The sequence below is a fragment of the Barbus barbus genome (genome assembly GCF_936440315.1).
Source record: "Barbus barbus genome assembly, chromosome: 20".
In the NCBI taxonomy this organism is placed as follows: Eukaryota; Metazoa; Chordata; class Actinopteri; order Cypriniformes; family Cyprinidae; genus Barbus; species Barbus barbus.
The window spans coordinates 3,680,326-3,700,650 of record NC_136748.1 but is presented as its reverse complement, the minus strand read 5'-3'; the positions used below and the strand labels follow the sequence as shown (position 1 = coordinate 3,700,650).

Below are 20,325 nucleotides of genomic sequence, written 5' to 3'. Positions count from 1 at the left end.
CTTTTAAGAAGGCATTGTACATTTGTATCTTCTTGTGGAAGATGTTGTTTCATTTCATTTGTATGTTTCGTCTCGCATTAAATATTAATATTCAGAGGTAAAATGTGGGGTTTGTACTTTTATGTCGGGTTAATGTGGATGTCTTGAGTTAAAAACGCGTCATTTGTACCTTTTCCAGCCGCGTTGCTCCTTTCGGTAGAATGTGTCTGGCAGCGCCTGCCTGAGAGAACTTTTCGCGCCCTTCAGTCAACTAGCTCGCGCGGTCTCCTGGGTAACGGTGCGTATGGCAACCACTGTAAACAACGCGCCCTGCCACGGCGAGGTGAAGAGAGAACAAAACAGCTATGGCTTTCTGCAACACCGAGTATTTTGACCAGATTGGGAATATTCAAAAGAGCATGCACGAACGGTAAGAGCATGGTGTACTTTTTGTTCTTTCAGCTTAGACACGATAGATGCTGTATTGTCTAGAAATAAACATTAGGAAATTGAAGCGGGCCTTGAATGAGGCAGCGCTGTAGATTTCAGCTTTGACCGGAATGTAGCTGTCGAGCTCGGTGAGACGAGAGCGAAAACCAGTGGGAGTGCACTGAACTAATCATTATAGCATTTAAAATAACATAATTTATTAATTGTCTTTGTGTGGTAGTGAGCTCAAGTAGTTTGCTTATCTGTCTTTTTTTCAGTATTATCTGAAAAAAAGTATGGTCCCCTTCTTTTTGTGAGAAATGTAAAATTATAGTGTATTATAAAGTTAGTATATTTGGTAACGCTATCTGGTTAAACTATATATGTAAGAAGATCTATTTAAGCTATGTATTTAATAATAAATGTTTAAATGCTTCACATGAACTCTGAAAGCTGCAGGTGTATTACGATTATTTTTTCTGCATTTAGGGAGAGAAGGAGACATGAGCTGGAAGAAAAACAGTTTGCCTACTTAAGATCAGAGGAAAGATTGTAAGTATAAAAACATTAGAACCTTACAAAAAATATATTAATTGTAAATATCAAGAAACAAATAAAATATATAGTGATTTATATTACCCTACACCAGCATCCATATATAATCCATAAAAATAAAAAACATTGTAAATATGTAGACAAAAGGCATGAATATGATGAATATGGATTCCCTTCATGTAGCTAACAGCACATGTTTTGATGTGCCATTGCTCTATATAGAGCTGTATTCAGGGCAGAAAATAAATGCTTATCATATTTCACTACGGTATTATATTTATTGTGCTTTCATTTGGTTGCAGTAATTATTTGTCATTTTTATCCTTTATCCTATGTATTTTTATTATTATTATTATTTTAATGAGTCTATATTGTAGTGTCACACAATTTTTGATGCTACTTCAATTGTTTTATTGTTTCACTGATATAATAGGCATTCTCCAATAAAAATGTTTATTTCAGGACAAATAAGTAGACTATGCACTCATTGATGATTCTGTGATACTTACAGTGTCATCTGTTTCTGTTTAAGTGCTTGAGAACAGTTTGTTTTTATGATGGCTCAATTAAATGCATTTATAAAAATAAAGAATTTTGATATGAGGCCGTGACGGTCAAGGGTATGTGAGAGGTTAGTAGGTCAGCATTTATCATTCATTTTAAAATTTCAGCCGTCATTATCCATTTTCGCCCTTTGCTAGTCACAAAACTCCATCTTAGCGGTGGAGAATCCATTAGTACTACTGTAAAGTGGCACTTGACAAATATGCAGTGTTTTAGTTTGTCTTGTACTATGCACAGTGAGGAGCAATTAGTTATTCTAATAAACTAGCATTAACCTATTTATAGTAATGTTTGACCTATTTGTAAGAGGTCTCTATATTTATTTCCATAAATAATATAGACAAATCAGTGCAGCCTTTTCTTAAAAAAGAGAACGAGAGCGAGAGAGTAGCAAAGCTGTCCGTTTCATATCTGTCTCCTGCTCACAGGACTAAGTTGAAGTGTGCCAAGATACAGCAAGCAAAGACATGCAACCTTGAGCTTCTTAGGAATGTGGAGAACTTGGCATCAAAAATGAAAGAATTCTCCATTGATTGTAGCAGGCTGCTTCAAAAGAGGGTAACAACCTTGGGCAGCTTCATCTGTCCCAATATCCATCATATGTGCTTCTTAAAACAGTGCTGACTCTGTGCGTATTGTTGTTTCCTAGTTTTTATAATTGAAGATGAACGTTTGATTTGTTTTAGAGCAAATACATCACATCAAATGTCGCTTTGGCGGCCCAGCCTGTCTTTTGGTTGTTATTTTATTTTTTGTTATTCTCATGTCAGAACACATGTTTGTGTTATTCTGATTGCAGACATGGAATGAAATATGAAGTCTTGTGTGTTATATTTATCATGATATGCAGTGACCCAAATGACAGCTGCTCGGGAGCAAAAATTTTAGTGTAGTCTGAATATTTGATTTGTATTTCCCAAAACTAAGAGGCACTGATTTTTTTTTATTATTAGTTTTCCCCCCAGACATATATTCTGAGCCTCAATTAGACCATTGCCATAATCCTGTAATTGTCTGTCTAATTGTCTTCCAGTGTTTAAACATTCACACTTATTGTTGTTTGGGAACAATCATAAACACTCCAGCACTCATTTATCACTGCACACAAATGAGAAAAAGAAAACAACAGCTCCGTCAGATTGTCACTTAAAACTGAACAGTGCTCCACAGCTTAATATCAAATTAGACAAATTGTTTAATTACACCACCACAAATTAATCGCCCTGTATTCAGATTGTGAAGTGCCTCTGAATTTGCCTTTTTGTGAAAAGAACCCGTTTTCCTACTTTTTGTGTGTGTGTGCATATGTGTTTGTTATATTTTGTTTTGTTGCTGCAATGGTTGCTTTGAATTGCAGTAGGAAAAGATACCTGCTAATTTAGCTGACAGTATCACATTGATTTTTATTATACTAAATTGCTCAAATTCATACCATGACCTCAAAACATCACATTCAACTCTAAAACACTCTTTCTCTTTCCCTCGCTGACGTTTTTTCTTCCCCACCCAGATTTTAACAGTGCTAATATTTGTCTGCTTGTAGCTGTGTTATCACGTCTAAAAGGGGTGTAAATGGTTTGTTACTCTGGTCCCTTTTGGGAGTGCAGATATTGTCTTGCTAGAATGAAGTGGGAGGTTGGAGGTAATCCCAGTGCCCTCATCTCTGCCACTGGTTAACTCGCCAAACTGATTAAGAGCCTTGGCAGGCACTATTAAGGGCACTCACAAAGGAATACACACACTGATTAGTGCTACGTTTAGGGGCATACACATATTTTTCTCCTCCGCTGCTTTGTTTGTAATATTTATTGAAAAAAAGGAGGTTATAGATTTGAGTAAATTGTAATTTCCTGTGTACTTGTGTCTCGTAACTGCGGAGTTTTTTTTGTTTTGTTTTTTAAGAACTAGGGTTATAAGCAAATATTCTTGTCGTTTGCATTGTTGAAAATGATCTATGTTAGTAATGATTTGAATTCATTTCAGCTGGAGTACAAGAATCATATTACCAGACTGAAGAAAGACAGGAAGAAAATGGGGAGCAGGGGGGAATCAGAAACGGACGAGGTAAGAGAAAATTATCGTGTCATCTATGGAAATTACAGTTCATTGGGGAATTTACAAAGCTATCTGTGTGCCTTTGATAAAACTGCAGTGCTGTGATGGGATCCAATGGAAGTGTGTCGTTTTTTTCAAAAGAAGAGAGTTGTAGAGAAAAATACCACAACCATTATTCAGCTCAGCCTCCCTCTTCAGGAGACACTTTTGACAGTTTATATGGGGTATCAGTGTTCAAAGGCCACAATTAATTTAAAATCAAAAGCAAATTGGAAAGTGCTTGAAGTAATTACTGTTTTGCTCAAATGACTTCAAATGGCTGCTTTGGTTTAACAAAGGAGTATCACAGTCTTAAAACAAAATGATGTAATGCATTTTTAAAAGGCTATTTAAAATGAGAAACAAGAATGGAAAAGAGTAAAGGAAAGAGTACTGCGGAAGCCTCTGGCAGCTAATGCAATCCAACTGACCGTGTCCGTTTTGTCTGCAGTGTTTATTTCACGTCATGTGTGTGACAGCTAAAACAATATGCGTCCAAACTCTTTCTGTCAGTCCCTCGAATAAAAGTCGCTGTTATGTAGATTGCTCGGCGGTGGTCGTGAGGCTGTTCATTTTTCTCGTCGTATCTGTAGTGCCGCAGGTGTCTAATCCTAGCTGCTTTGCCCGCACTGACGATGTAGTTCAAGCCCGTGGCTGTAGCTTTCCCTCTCTTCAAGCGACTCGAGCTCTCTCGGATGAAATGTGGAAGACAGCTCATAATGACTTAGAGCATTCCATCTAGAGCAGTCACTTGTGACTCTGCCGCATCCCCCCCACCCCCCTCCCTCCAGCCTGCCGATATTGTAATGAGCAGAGATGGGAGGAATCACTCCATTATGCATAGGCGCCACCACTGGCTGTGTGCATGTCCCCGAGGCTGCAGCATTCATTAAGGGGAGCTTACCAGCCTGAAAGCTGGGAAGCCATGATAACGGGATATGATTTTCATATTTAATATATTCCTTGGAAGAGCAGGCGCGTGCCGCAGATTGATAGAAGAATCAATTGCTACTTTAGCGAAACACTTTCTACTTTGCCCTGCAGCTAGCGATGGAATCACTCAGCCAAGAAATTAACTTTTCCTCTCACTCCATTTCTTTTTTCCTTTCTTTCTTTCTTTTTTTTTTTTTACTTCTACACTGGATCTGCCAGACAGACCGCGTGGTTTACAGTGGATGTTATTAAGCAGCTAACGGGTTGGTATTTAAGACCCTTATCAGAAAAGAAACAGAAGCCATGTGTTTTTTTTTTTAATGTGTTGATTTTTTTTTTTTTTTTTTTTTTTCTGTACCCATCCGCCACTCTTCCTTTAGGAGTTTAGGAGCATAGGATTGTTAATAAGATTCAAAGTTAAGACACTGATCTCAGTGCACTCAGCTGAACAGACAGTTGGAGGAAAATCTAACCTTGACCAAAAGAAATCCTAGTCAGTCTGTAAAATGCCACAAAAATGATACCTTGAAATGTTTTGGATTAAAGCTCATTTGAAAAGAAGCCACTGTAACCTGAATTGTCAGGGTTGAGTTTTGGGGCCAAGGACTAGTGGAAGTAAAGCAATGAGAGAATGATATATCAGAAATGTAGCTCCCACTTGCTGGCAATAAGGTATCCTTGACCACCCAATTAATTTTAGCACTTTTTAAACCTCTTGACTCAGTGTACTTGGCATGCCGTTTTTGTTTTCTGCAGTTTTACTTCCTTTCATTTTCATGAATATAGAAAAATAGTAAAATAGTACATCACATTTTTGCAGATATATTTGAAAAATATTTAACTTTTTTACATTTGTCAAAATATTAAAAACTCTTCCCATGGGTATTCAAAAGGACATGCCTCAAAGAGTTAATTCTCCTCGAAATATTAGCTTACCTTTGTGTTTTTCCAAACCCGTATGACTTTGTTTTCACTGTTGTAAACAAAAGGAGATGGCAGAATGTTCATAATATACAGTGGAAGCAAATGACGCTGAGGATTAAAAAAAAAATGATGAAAAGCGCCATGAAAAAAAACTTTATACGGATTTCTAGACATTGAAGCTTTATTTCCAAGTTAAGCTTTTCATTTCAGTGCAATATAGAGAAATAAAGTAACAGAAGCTATTGTATTATTCATTGTGTATCCAAATCAATTTCTGAATACGTTCATGTTTAATAATTCCTGAATAATTAGATAACGTTACATAAAGAAATAGGCTATATTTTGTGTTGGATCAGTTACCTGTGTTGGCAGTGCGCAGCAGCAGACACACCCACCTAAACGATTTAAATATATTGCTTATCCTGCCCAAAAACCATAAACATTGCCGATGAAATCTGAAGTAAAAATGAATTTACATACACCTAACATAAAAACTACTACCGTGTGACTGATTCACTTCAAATCGGGTGATTTTTAGGTCAGTGGTTTGCATGTGACTCAATGGTGCTCTCTGCCGGTAGGGAATAGTAAGATGGCGGCTCGAACACTTCCGGTGGCTTCACTGCCTGTCGGCAGTTTTAGAACGCAGTGAGCAATCCAGTCAAAGTCCCTTTATGAGTCTTTGATCCAGTCATTGTGGTTGGAACAAAGTGGTTGCCAAGCAACACACAAAGTAAACAAAAGTGTATGTTTGTAGTGTAATTTACAACGGCTTCGAATGTGGCTCAACCAATCAGAATCAAGGACCGGAACTATCCGTTTTATAAAGTCAATTATTTACTTTAGTTGTTTTTGTTAATATTTAAATAAAATAAAAAGGGGGGGAGGGGGTTTATTGTAGTGAAAGTTTTAGCAATGTTTTTTTTCTCCTTCATTTTTATTTTTTTCCTCCTAGATTTGATAAAGTTTTAGTTTTCAAATGATCTTATTTAGTTTGTTATTTTCAGTACTTGTACTTAAGCCTGTACTTAATCACTACATGATTTTTGCCCCGATTTCCCCCAGATTTTACAGACTGAACAAGTTGACGCTAGTTGAGGAAAGTCAGAGCCAGTCTGCAGATTACAGCTGACAGATTCCACAGAAAATCACGTAGTGTATGATGGTCACAGACTCAGATATTTTTAGCTTCAGACCTTGATTCTATCCAGTCGGAGGATATCAAACATATTTGATATTTTCAGCCGATTTTAGAACACACATGTTTTCATTTGCCATGCGTCTCCTTGCAACAAGGCGCACATTTCTGCATGCATTCATTGTTATCGGAACAACTTTTAAGTCTGGTAATGTATGATCTTCAGTCGAGTGGTGTATAATGCCCAGTTTTCCTTTGTCACTATTTAAAAAGTCGGTAAGTGTATAATGCCTAGTGTTTTAAAAATCTGTTCAGATTTTAAAGTTGTGTAGTGTATTCCAGCCTTTAAACTAAACAAAAATAAGTAAAGTTGGCAACTAGCTGAAGTAAGTTATATATTGATTTCATTAATGTTTTTTATTTCAAGTTTTGGTCTTAGTTTTAGTTTGGAACAACATGAAGGTAAGTAAATGATGAGAATGTGTTTTTTTTTTTTTTTTTTTTTTGGCGTGAATTGCCATTAACTCCTGTCATCCACTACTTACACCTTCCATATTGCTTGACTTGCACAGCTCCCGAGCAGGTTCCAGCTTCCCAGCACACAGGGATCATCACAGAGTGCTGTCATCTTCACAGGTCACCAGACCTCCAACGGCTCATCAAGAAATGACGGCGTCACAACCACACGTTCACCATCTCAGACAGAGCTGATACCTAATCATCCTTCATTCTCTCCTCTACAAAGTGGCCTTTGTATGCGCTCCCATGTTTCAAAAGCCAGTGGCACTGCCAATTTATCTGATGACATTCTAAACTCAGGTGATTTTTCTTGAGGGCAGACATTTTAGTGACGTGCATGAAAAACAGATGGAGTCTGATTGGGACGTCTTTCAGAGGACAGGAGACGCGGCATAGATGGGAAGAACTAAACTCTCCTCACACGACCCTGGAGGAAGCTGAAGTGTCCTCTCGATCTGTGACCGCGAAGAAGCCTGCAGACATTGTGTCATTAGAGAGGTGTCCGACCCGTAGTCCTTCCTCAGATACCACTGAACCAAGAGATACCTCACAATGCACTAACTCTGGAGGTGAGGATGAGGATGTGTCTCCAGAGGATGAAGGTGACTCTGCACCAAGACATCAAGATCTTTCAGGTTTGAATTTTTCTCCTCGATTAACTGCAATTGTACATTGTGGTTAAGCAGATTTATTGATATGACTTGGCGTTTATTTTTATTTTTTTTTATTAGCCCATTTTAAGAATTATACTTATCTTCTAAACATTTCAGATCACACTAACAGCAGACATCACGCTTTGAGAGGAGATGTTGTAATTCAAGAAGAGTGTGTAATATTCTTTCAAACCAAAGGTGGCGCACACAAGCAGGTCAACACACAGGAATCTGGAAGGCCTCACTCTTTCGAATCCCCCAACAGGTACAGTTGCTTGGATTGTAGGACTAATTTCTTCCTTCTAAACACATCCAGAAACTCTATGAACTTAAAGACTGGCCCTACTGAATGTTTGCTACTCCAAAATAGATTTCTCATTATTAATGTGATCACAGTATTGTATTTTCTAATCTAAGTTATTGGTTGTCTCTTATCCTGTAGATGTCTCTAATTATTACTCTAGAAGAAAGATTGTGATTTTTAAGTCCCAATGAAATGGAAATAGCGATGAGTGAAATGCATTATCGAAAAAGAAAAAAAATGTAGGGTGGCAACTTGGTTGTATACTCCAGTGTTGAGTGGATTTTAGAACTTGGTCGTTGTACTCAAAAAATAGATGCAAAATTGTGGTCAATTATGGAGGCCCAGAGTTTAAGCAGACCGAATGATTGAGAAGTCTGGCGTACTTCAGCAGAAGGAAATGTGTCATTTTCTCTGGAAGATCACGTTTTGTGAGGTTTATGAGAACATTGAGGTCAAAAAAAAAAAGAAAAGAAACATACATGGATGAATCGTTCACAAAAATATTTTTAACGTACATTTACAAAATATAATGGCTGTATTTTCATTTTACGCTGACTCTAAATTCTGCATTAACTTTAGATGTAAATGCCAGATTTAAAGTTTGCTAAATATTTTTTATTGCATTAGCGTGCCCTCACTCACTACAAATAAGTAAAAAGAGTTGTATTGTTTGGATATATATATATTATACACTCACCTAAAGGATTATTAGGAACACCATACTAATACTGTGTTTGACCCCCTTTCGCCTTCAGAACTGCCTTAATTCTACGTGGCATTGATTCAACAAGGTGCTGAAAGCATTCTTTAGAAATGTTGGCCCATATTGATAGGATAGCATCTTGCAGTTGATGGAGATTTGTGGGATGCACATCCAGGGCACGAAGCTCCCGTTCCACCACATCCCAAAGATGCTCTATTGGGTTGAGATCTGGTGACTGTGGGGGCCATTTTAGTACAGTGAACTCATTGTCATGTTCAAGAAACCAATTTGAAATGATTCGAGCTTTGTGACATGGTGCATTATCCTGCTGGAAGTAGCCATCAGAGGATGGGTACATGGTGGTCATAAAGGGATGGACATGGTCAGAAACAATGCTCAGGTAGGCCGTGGCATTTAAACGATGCCCAATTGGCACTAAGGGGCCTAAAGTGTGGCAAGAAAACATCCCCCACACCATTACACCACCACCACCAGCCTGCACAGTGGTAACAAGGCATGATGGATCCATGTTCTCATTCTGTTTACGCCAAATTCTGACTCTACCATCTGAATGTCTCAACAGAAATCGAGACTCATCAGACCAGGCAACATTTTTCCAGTCTTCAACCGTCCAATTTTGGTGAGCTCGTGCAAATTGTAGCCTCTTTTTCCTATTTGTAGTGGAGATGAGTGGTACCCGGTGGGGTCTTCTGCTGTTGTAGCCCATCCGCCTCAAGGTTGTGCGTGTTGTGGCTTCACAAATGCTTTGCTGCATACCTCGGTTGTAACGAGTGGTTATTTCAGTCAAAGTTGCTCTTCTATCAGCTTGAATCAGTCGGCCCATTCTCCTCTGACCTCTAGCATCAACAAGGCATTTTCGCCCACAGGACTGCCGCATACTGGATGTTTTTCCCTTTTCACACCATTCTTTGTAAACCCTAGAAATGGTTGTGCGTGAAAATCCCAGTAACTGAGCAGATTGTGAAATACTCAGACCGGCCCGTCTGGCACCAACAACCATGCCACGCTCAAAATTGCTTAAATCACCTTTCTTTCCCATTCTGACATTCAGTTTGGAGTTCAGGAGATTGTCTTGACCAGGACCACACCCCTAAATGCATTGAAGCAACTGCCATGTGATTGGTTGATTAGATAATTGCATTAATGAGAAATTGAACAGGTGTTCCTAATAATCCTTTAGGTGAGTGTATATACTCTTTATTACACTGTGCTTTGTTTTGCAAAACAATCTGCAGTCAAATGTTCCAAACAAACATAATCCTCCAATGAGATGCCATTAAAAATAAACTACGCAATTGTTCCTGATGCTGCCTCCTGGCATTCAGACGCAAACATGCTGTTTAAACAGGACGAGTCAAAGCGAACCTTCCTTTGTCCTGTTGTCAACAGTAGCTCAAGCATGTGTCAGAAACTAAACGGTCATCTGTATACTGTATCCAGTGTAGACAGCATCAGTAATTAGAATGGGTTCTATTTGTGTTTATTGTGTATTTATTGGTATAGCTAGGTGTCAACTGTTAAGTGACTAAGTGCAATACAGTGCGCGCTGCCAGCCGCAGCACATTGTAGCAGGAGTCAGATTTCACTGATCACGCTAGTTTGTCATTGTAACGTACTGTTTTATTGTTGTTGTGCTTTTTAATTAGGAAAAACAATGAATCCATCTTTTGTTTTAGTCTTAAAAAGTGAAAGGTGTATAGATATACAGGTCCTTTTCAAAAAATTAGCATATTGTGATAAAGTTCATTATTTTCTGTAATGTACTGATAAACATTAGACTTTCATATATTTTAGATTCATTACAACACAACTGAAGTAGTTCAAGCCTTTTATTGTTTTAATATTGATGATTTTGGCATACAGCTCATGAAAACCCAAAATTCCTATCTCAAAAAATTTGCATATTTCATCCGACCAATAAAAGAAAAGTGTTTTTAATACAAAAAAAGTAAACCTTCAAATAATTATGTTCAGTTATGCACTCAATACTTGGTCGGGAATCCTTTTGCAGAAATGACTGCTTCAATGCTGCGTGGCATGGAAGCAATCAGCCGGTGGCACTGCTGAGGTGTTATGGAGGCCCAGGATGCTTCGATAGCGGCCTTAAGCTCATCCAGAGTGTTGGGTCTTGCGTCTCTCAACTTTCTCTTCACAATATCCCACAGATTCTCTATGGGGTTCAGGTCAGGAGAGTTGGCAGGCCAATTGAGCACAGTAATACCATGGTCAGTAAACCATTTACCAGTGGTTTTGGCACTGTGAGCAGGTGCCAGGTCGTGCTGAAAAATGAAATCTTCATCTCCATAAAGCTTTTCAGCAGATGGAAGCATGAAGTGCTCCAAAATCTCCTGATAGCTAGCTGCATTGACCCTGCCCTTGATAAAACACAGTGGACCAACACCAGCATCACTGACTGTGGGTACTTGACACTGGACTTCAGGCATTTTGGCATTTCCCTCTCCCCAGTCTTCCTCCAGACTCTGGCACCTTGATTTCCGAATGACATGCAAAATTTGCTTTCATCCGAAAAAAGTACTTTGGACCACTGAGCAACAGTCCAGTGCTGCTTCTCTGTAGCCCAGGTCAGGCGCTTCTGCCACTGTTTCTGGTTCAAAAGTGGCTTGACCTGGGGAATGCGGCACCTGTAGCCCATTTCCTGCACACGCCTGTACACGGTGGCTCTGGATGTTTCTACTCCAGACTCAGTCCACTGCTTCCGCAGGTCCCCCAAGGTCTGGAATCGGTCCTGCCACACTTTTTCCTTCCCACAGACTTCCCACTGAGGTGCCTTGATACAGCACTCTGGGAACAGCCTATTCGTTCAGAAATTTCTTTCTGTGTCTTACCCTCTTGCTTGAGGGTGTCAATGATGGCCTTCTGGACAGCAGTCAGGTCGGCAGTCTTACCCATGATTGCGGTTTTGAGTAATGAACCAGGCTGGGAGTTTTTAAAAGCCTCAGGAATCTTTTGCAGGTGTTTAGATTCAGATGATTAGGTTAATAGCTCGTTTAGAGAACCTTTTCATGATATGCTAATTTTTTGAGATAGGAATTTTGGGTTTTCATGAGCTATATGCCAAAATCATCAATATTAAAACAATAAAAGGCTTGAACTACTTCAGTTGTGTTGTAATGAATCTAAAATATATGAAAGTCTAATGTTTATCAGTACATTACAGAAAATAATGAACTTTATCACAATATGCTAATTTTTTTAAAAGGACCTGTATAAGCAAAATTATATTATAAATTATCTTTTCTTGTGAACGTGACACCAAGATCGTGAATTTGAAAGTGAAAGCAAAAAGAGGAATTCCTGTTCACAAAATTTAAATCACAAATAATACTGAAGAACAAGAACGGGTTGAATGTTGAACACTTTCGTTACCATATAACTATACACTATGATAAAAGTTCATCAGCATGCATTGATTAATCAAATGTTGTATCAAATAAATAAATAAAAAATTGCGACCAAATGATGTGTTTGTGCGACCAACGGAGAAAGTTAGTCGCACAAGTGTGACCAGTGAGAAGAATGAGTCTAGAGCCCTGCAGACCTATCTGTGTATGACATTAAAGTATTGCAGGAGCTACAATAAAGGGAGCAGACATCTCCATATGGTTTCCAATTGCTTTTGCGGTACTTCGATATCATACACGATCAGTCTGCGCAGTGTGCATTCTGTCAGCATTTAAACTGCCCTGTCAATCATCTTGTCACAGTTAATGTCATCCATTTTGTTTAATTTGATTTCCTACCTTATTGGAGAGAAATGAAGAGACACGTTGATCTGCCAGTCATGGGTCAATTATGCTGAGAACTCTCCTCCTGTGTTAATAATGCATTTGAAAGTTAACGACCAAACATATCTTTGTCCGTCGGTCTCGCATATCTGCCATGTTTGTAGTTTTTTTAACACCTTTTATGCGTATTTGCAGTTCTAATCGAATCCTCTATCAACACGCTATGGATGGCAATTTTAGCCATTAGAGTGTGCATGGATCTGCACGTCGAATTTCTACTGGAAAATAAGCTAATTTCAACATACTACAATTTGGGACGCAGAACTAATGTCTTGCCCTTAAGTCAGTCACATGTAAATGCCTGTGTGACATCACAGGTTCCATAACCTTCAAATGAGCCATGGAGCTTGATTAAAGAAATGTTCTTTTTATACCGAAGAGGGCATTTTCAAGGTGTTTTAAGGGTACAAAGATCTCTTATGTCAAACAATCTAGGAAAATTTGATTTGTCATTTAATTACTGTTTAAGTTTTAAGGATGTTTTTTTTTAGAAAACAATTAAGCATGTTGAAACCACTGAACCTTAGAGCTGTTATGAAAAGTGAAGGCTAATACGGTCAGTAGTAGAAATTCTCCAAAAAGTATAAACCGCAACAACTGGGAGATCATCATCAACTGGGGTTCTGCAGCAAACAGCCTCACTCAGTGGGGCTCAGTTGTGGCTTTAGGACACCTTGTAAGGAAGGCTCAGACCCCGAATCCAACATTATTGGCCTAATCCCAGATAATGCTTTAAGGGAGCAATTTTCTCCTCGGGAAATTTTACCCCAAGTCCCAGTAGACTCGACTATTTCTTGACTTCATATTTTCAAATACTTTGTATTTTCTGAAGAATGAAAGTGTGGGAATCACAAAGGCTCTGCTCAGGTGGATAGTTAGTAGGTTGCTATGAAGTGCACGTATACTAGTTATGCTATAAATTCAACATAATGGAAATATATGCACATCACCCACAAATGGAATGTTTGAAAACAAATAAACTGTTAAAAAATCGTATAAATCTTATAATATGTGCCATTATATCTATAATTGAATACACATATAAAAGCCAGTCCATTTGCATTTTCACTATAAAATAAATTAAATAAATTTGGGAATGCTTGTTAGCCTATATGTGAATAACAAAATTTTTAAGATTTGCCAATGTGTTGTTCCTTCAACCCCTTCGTAACACATGCTCCTGTGGTAATGGACATCTCTTTTGAAAAAGAGACAATAGAATGATATGCATCAATTACAACTTTATAACCCTCTACGACAATTTAATTTAAGATTTATACTAAATTCTCCTGCTATATCCATCTAGCTTTTCTTGCTTGCTTTCTTTCTTGCTTTCTTTCTTTCTCTATTCTATTCCATTCTATTTAATTCTGCAGTTAATAAATAGATTAATGGAAGTCTATTTGATCATTATTGCCCAGTGCATACATGGAGTGGATTATCCACTCTAATGAATTGGTTGAATACATACATAGTACAAAGGTATGCATGCAAATTCTGCATGGCAGAAATTTTTGGCAGAATCATTTGTTTGCTTCATGCATAATAATAAAGGCTCTGCGATCAAATGAGATGTGTATCAAAACAAACATCTCTTCACTTTAGATGCTAATGCTTGTGCAAAGCCTCAGTGGTTCCCTATTGTAAAGTGTTTCCTCGTAATTTAAGACCTTTTAATAGATTTAAATGTAATTTTATTGATGACACCCACCACTTGGGCTACTTCGTTATTAAATTTTTGTTCACGTTGTCTATGAGAAATGAATATGATTGGTATTGACCTCTCTGGCGTGTTATTATTCGTTGTGAATGTTTGCTGTTGGACATGAATGTGAGAGTTTGTGGCCTTGTAAAGAGGCCAGGCTAAGAACAAAGCTCTTGTAACGTTATTGTGCGTGTAAGCAAGAAGAGGAGAAACCATTATTATAAATCTTAGCATTTAGTAAATACCGTGTCGTGCATGTTGTGATGCGAAAGTGGAGTCAAGGCTATCGTGCGCTCGGGTCTAGAGAGGAGAGTGTATCATTGTATTCTTTCGAGCGTTCCCTTCATGAAGCTGTCCTCTCAGCCTCTCATATGACGGCACGAGTTTGTGTTTTCAAAGATCTTGATGTGCTCCAGTTGATCTTTCAACTAACCCATTGTAATTCTACCTTTGTAAAAGGAAAGACCAGCACTAAAACACCCTGTAATGGATCCAGTGTGAAGCCCTTTCAAGTATGATGCTGAATTTGTAATGACTTTGAATTTGTATCTTCACCGATTGATTTGTTAACATATTTGTTTCTCGGTATTTCCATGCTTTATCTGAGATTCTCACCAGTTCCCTTGCTGCATTCTATTTCTAAGGAGGACTAGAATATATGCTAGAGGAACCATTATTGCTGTTATGGAGAAAACAAATTGTTGAAATATAGATAACATGCTCCTCATAAATGGCCTCAAGAGTAAACACCTATGGATGTTGCCAACAGTACTCTGTAATCAGCTGCTGTTTGGGTGTGTTTGGTGTTTTGAAGAGCCCTGGCGAATAAACTAGGGGGGAAGATGATGACGGAGCAGAGGGATGTATGGGGGGGAGGCTGTTTCAGCCGCTCTGAAGAGGACTTTGCCCAGATGGATTGTGCTCGACAGAATGTCATGGATATAATTCACACAGGCAGCTTAATCAGGGTGTTTCCAGGAAACAACCTGCCAAAGAGAGGCAGCGATTGTTTGGTGGCCTCTGACCCCAGGGCCCATTATAGATTGTCATAAATTCTTTTTGCCCATTTTATATGGTGGGGGTTTTAGGATTTGAGTCTAGGTTTTGCAGAAGCTATTCTATAAGGGCCACCCAGTGCTTAATACGTCAGTGTGAGAGATATGGATCTGCTAGAACAAAATGAGCCACAAACAATATTTCACATTTCTACAGTCAGTGCTTCTCATTTAAAACCAGAGAAGAATAATATGGATATGAATAAGAATGAAGAATAATATGGTTAACTTAAGTGTTTTTTGTTTTATTTAGTTTTTGTTTTTTGTAATTGCAATTTTTAAATTTGTAATATACTTGAATTCATCTGGAAAAAAATAAAAATGTCTTCTTGTAATTAAATACATGTAAAGTCAGTTCAAGTAATTAATGTGACAATTAAAAGCAAATTATGGTAGATTTGAAAAAAGAGTTACAATTAGGATATGTCTAGATGCTGTCGAGAGTGAACGTCATCTTCAACCTCCTCGGTGCCGCAGCAAAAATGGCTGCCCACTGCTCCGGGTGTGTTCACAGTGTGTGTGTGTTCACTGCTGTGTGTGTGCACTTAAGATGGGTTAAATGCAGATCACAAATTCCGAGTATGGGTAACCATACTTGGCCACGTCACATCACTTTCACTTTCAAATGTTATTTCTTGTTGTAGAATTGCAACTTGCAAGAGGAAACACAGAAGTTAATAAAGCTATATACAATAACAGTAAATATTCAATATACACGACAATTTAACTTCTTGTTTGTTTGTTCTTGCTTTCCAGGCTCTCCATAGAAGGATATTGTCATCTCCTGCAGAGCATTGAGCGACGTCTCGGTGCTAAAGACATGAAACTCTACAGAAGTACAGTCAATGAGCAGAAACTCGATGATATCATCAGGTCAGAGAAGGAAGATTCTTGCTTGCTTGAGTCTGCTTCCTCTCATGGTGCTGTAGTGTTCACAGATTCAGTGGAAATTGCATTATCCTGCCTTTAAGGGCTCTCACTATAAATTAAGTGCCATTACTTTGGCTCCAACAACACTCTAGCAATAAATCTTGGTTTCTAAGGGGTTTTGAATCACAGTGAATTGTTATAGTAACCATTTTGCAATGGCATCAATACGTGCCAGTTTATTGTTTTCTGTGTTTATTTGTGTAGATTGATAGAAGCGGAGAATATTTGTACTAATATAAAGGAGGCTCACGTGTGTGTGTCTGCACTCCACATATTCTCATTTCTAATGTCATGTTTCTTTATGTATTGCCCAGTATATGTGGTCAGTGTGGGCGTCTGGTTCTGCAGCAGCTGCCCCTGTTGTCCTGGATGCCTGTCTCATGGATGCTGTTACCCAGTGATCTGATCAGCACTCACTGGTCATCAGCTACAAAACCAGAACAGATCGGGTATAGTGCTTCTTTACAGTTCTCTAGACTCATAGCATCTATTCAGGTTGTTTCAATGTTATCATTTCTCAGTCTCAAGGTTTTTTTTTTTTTTTTTTTTAAGTGCTGTCAAAACTACGAGCATGAAGTTACCAAAAAGGTGATTAAAGCTGCCATAAAACTGTGCATGCATGTAATATGTTATATATGAGTTACATTTAGAACATGTCTCTGTAATGGTTTTCAAAACTGTCCTGGAGCAGCCCAGCACTGTCTCCCTCATATAACACACTCGATTCAACTCGTCATGTTCAGTAGCGGCAGCTCTTAAAGATATAGCAACCAAAACAACCTAATAACCAGCTGCTGTGATGTCTGTTCAACAAGAACAAAAGAAAAAAGAGGCAATTAATAACTTTTATTGTTTTAAGGATTCATCTGTTTTTAGTTTAGAATTTAGTGTTTTGATAACTTTATTCAATTTCAGTATATTTCTGCTGAGGGGCACATTTATTATAATGGGTTTATGTGAAGATTGTTTTATGTTCACTTAAATTAGAAGTTATTTTTTAAGTCTAATACATGTTAAAATTGATAGTTCTTAAATAGGGAAGGAAGGAAAGGGAAGTGTGGCCAAGTATGGTGACCCATACTCAGAATTAGTGCTCTGCATTTAACCCATCCACGTGTACACACAGTAGTGAACATACACCCGGAGCAATGCTGCGGCGCCCGGGGAGCAGTTGGGGGTTCGGTGCCTTGCTCAAGGGTCTCACCTCAGTCGTGGTATTGAGGATGGAGAGTGTGTTGGTTATTCACTCCCCCACCTACAATCCCTGCCGGACCTGAGACTCGAACCACAACCTTCAGGTTACAAGTCCAACTCTCTATCCATTAGGCCACGATTGCCCCCCCCGATATAATTATAATGTAAAGTTGAATGGCTATAGTCAATGGTTAAATATTAGGGGAAAACATTTTTAAAGGGAAATTAGTATCAGTGATACGGGCCTTCAGTCATAAAAATAAAGATGCCATTAAACAAATATTAAAAATATACTGTCTTTGTTGTTTGTACATTAATTTGAAGATTGAATGTGAAATTATTGCAATATAAAAGTATTTTTTAAAAATTTTATGTTAAGGGGGATTAATCGTGATTAATTTCAGAAAAATGTGCGATTAATTAGTCGTTTTGTTTTTTATCGATTGACAGCACTAGTTTTTTTTTTTTATACTGCAAGTATTCTTGGCACAGACCTTTTATATAATATGATTAATTGTCTACAGCCATAGTCTAAATTGTCTAAATTATTTTGTGTTGATAAATTGTTTATTACTTATTTTAGTCAAATCTATCTATCTATACCTCTTTCTTTCTTTCTTTCTTTCTTTCTTTCTTTCTAAAATTCTACTTCAGCAGTGCTGAAAATGCCCTTAAAGTTTCAGTGATTCATGTTAGTGTCCATAAAACCACTTTTTAATGTTTGTAGTGAATATGGAGGCATTATTATCCTGAAATATGTAATAATTACGAGAAAATGTTTTTAGAATATGATGCAGCTGGTCCAGTAAAATAACCTCATCCTGTAAATGTATTTGGGTCTTTCCTAGAGCAGCCCTGCTATAACTTCCGGCTTTATAAAGTTATTTTCTTTTTTGTTCAAATGAGGTCATGGGGTTGGTGTTACTCTCCTGTTGTTATAAGACTGTGTTATGTGACATTTGGCCTCTGATGTGTGAATCTATTGCTAGGATGTGATAATAGTTGACATTTGACCTCCTTTCCTTGTCATTATTTCTGATTTCTCTTGACACAGTGCAGAATTTATTAGCATTTTTTACTTGCATAGTGACTATTTGGCTTGCTTTATAGTTGTGGTTTATATATTGCTCGTGTATATTCAGTTATTCTGTCTGTTCTGTATCTCATGCAGAGAAACTGAATTCTGATCTCAGGATCTGACCCGAGGATGACAATCTAACAGTTTACAAAGACGTAGTAATTAACAGCAGTTTTAAGTTGAGAGCAGAGCTTTGAATAAAGATAACGATTTTATTTGTTATTTTCTAAAGTCAGTCACCAGCTTCCCTCATGCAGTGCATTGCCTGTGGTATCAGCCCCCAGATCTTGTATAATTGTATATGAAAAGATGAGAGGCTGAGCAGTGAGTGGCGATTTTTGCTAGAAAATAATTGGAATTGGAGATTAGATTTTTATTTTCAAATACATGGTAAAATGACTGGAAATATTAGGTGGTGGAACCCTGAAATAAAGACAAGTCATCTCTTTTTCATCCAGGCAGGGGAGCTGTTGAAGAGGCTTCTGACCCACGAATCTGAGAGCCATCAGCCGTCAGAAAGTGAACTGTCATCTTCTTGCAGCTTGCCCTCTCTTCTGGATGACAGTGTGGAAATCAAGCCTGCCAGGCTTTCCGAAACAAATGAGCCAACTGTTGGAACACAAGGTTAGGCTTGTTTGACATTTCTGCTTAGCTGGCACTTTTTTGCACTTACAAATTCTGCTTATTGCAAAGATAATTTTTTCCGGCTTCAGATGAATAGCCTGTTTAAATACGCACAGGTGTTAAGAGTCAGACATTTTAGATCAGAAAGAGAAACTGAGAGGGGCTCCCCAAAAGCAGGCAAACTGCATGAACGGCTCATTTCCAGCACCAAAGCAGAGAAGCATCAGCTCAGTGGCTCCGTTCTGATGAAGGAAGAGGGGACCTCGAGTACTCGCAGGATGCCAGAGCTCTGACCCTCATGAGAATACACTTTTGCCCAAATCTCATTTCTGACAAAGCCAACCAGCCTTCATTCTCCCTTTAAACCTGTCTTAATCAGTCCTGCTGTTCAGATTCAAAAAGCTCCCCACCCCCGTTCCCCAGCTCTCTCTCTCTCTCTGTCTTTCTTTTCTTTCTCGTTCTCTTTCTCGTTTATCTCGCTCTTCCACCATCTCTCTGAGCTGCGCTTTCCTTCTCTTTTCTTTGTTTCAGGAATTCAAAGTGCTGAAGAGGACAGTGCCGACCAAAGCCCAGTGGAAAGTATTCCTATTAGAGGTAAAAAGGCAGATCGAAGAAGCGCCCGTTCGGGAGTTCTTCTGTGCCTGTTTTGTCTTTCTCCTCACGCAGTAGATAATGGGGGTCCCTTTTTTTCCCAACTGGATAGCTGTGAAAGGATGATCAAGGTGAATCAGAGGTCAAAGTCCCACCTGAAGAGTGGAACAGTTCCTCTAATTATCGGCAGAGAAAACAACCCCATCTCTTTTCTTCTGGCCTAGGTATGGGTGAAACTGAGATTCTCAGAGCGCATAATGCGGAGGTTTAATTGTCCGCTGGCCGGGTTGGGGGTGCCGCACAAGATCTGTCATTGGTTCTCATTATCTGCTAAACAATGCCAGCCAGAGGCGGACTTGAAAAGACTGGATGTCAAGGCATCCTTTGAAAAGCCTCGGGTAGCAAGTCCCAGCGCCAGCTCAGAAATGTAAAACTATCCATTATTCCACTTGGCTATCTGATTTCAAACTGTGCCTTTCATGCGCAGGGCTAGCCCAAGAGCGCCACGGAGAGAGAAGTCCAGCTT

At 38.5% G+C, this 20,325-nt stretch overlaps 1 pseudogene across 1 annotated transcript in view; it reads left to right on the top strand.

Annotated features, from left to right (window-relative positions):
• Window positions 1-283: 283 nt before the first annotated feature.
• Window positions 284-20,325, top strand: part of LOC306886353 (centrosomal protein kizuna-like) — a 32,167-nt pseudogene continuing 12,125 nt past the window's right edge. Inside the window, exons 1-10 of the transcript in view lie at window positions 284-409; window positions 898-960; window positions 1,956-2,085; window positions 3,511-3,591; window positions 7,189-7,770; window positions 7,906-8,053; window positions 16,139-16,255; window positions 16,627-16,807; window positions 19,043-19,208; window positions 19,740-19,802. The product of the transcript in view is annotated as a centrosomal protein kizuna-like (transcript). The remainder of the gene's footprint in view (window positions 410-897; window positions 961-1,955; window positions 2,086-3,510; window positions 3,592-7,188; window positions 7,771-7,905; window positions 8,054-16,138; window positions 16,256-16,626; window positions 16,808-19,042; window positions 19,209-19,739; window positions 19,803-20,325) is intronic.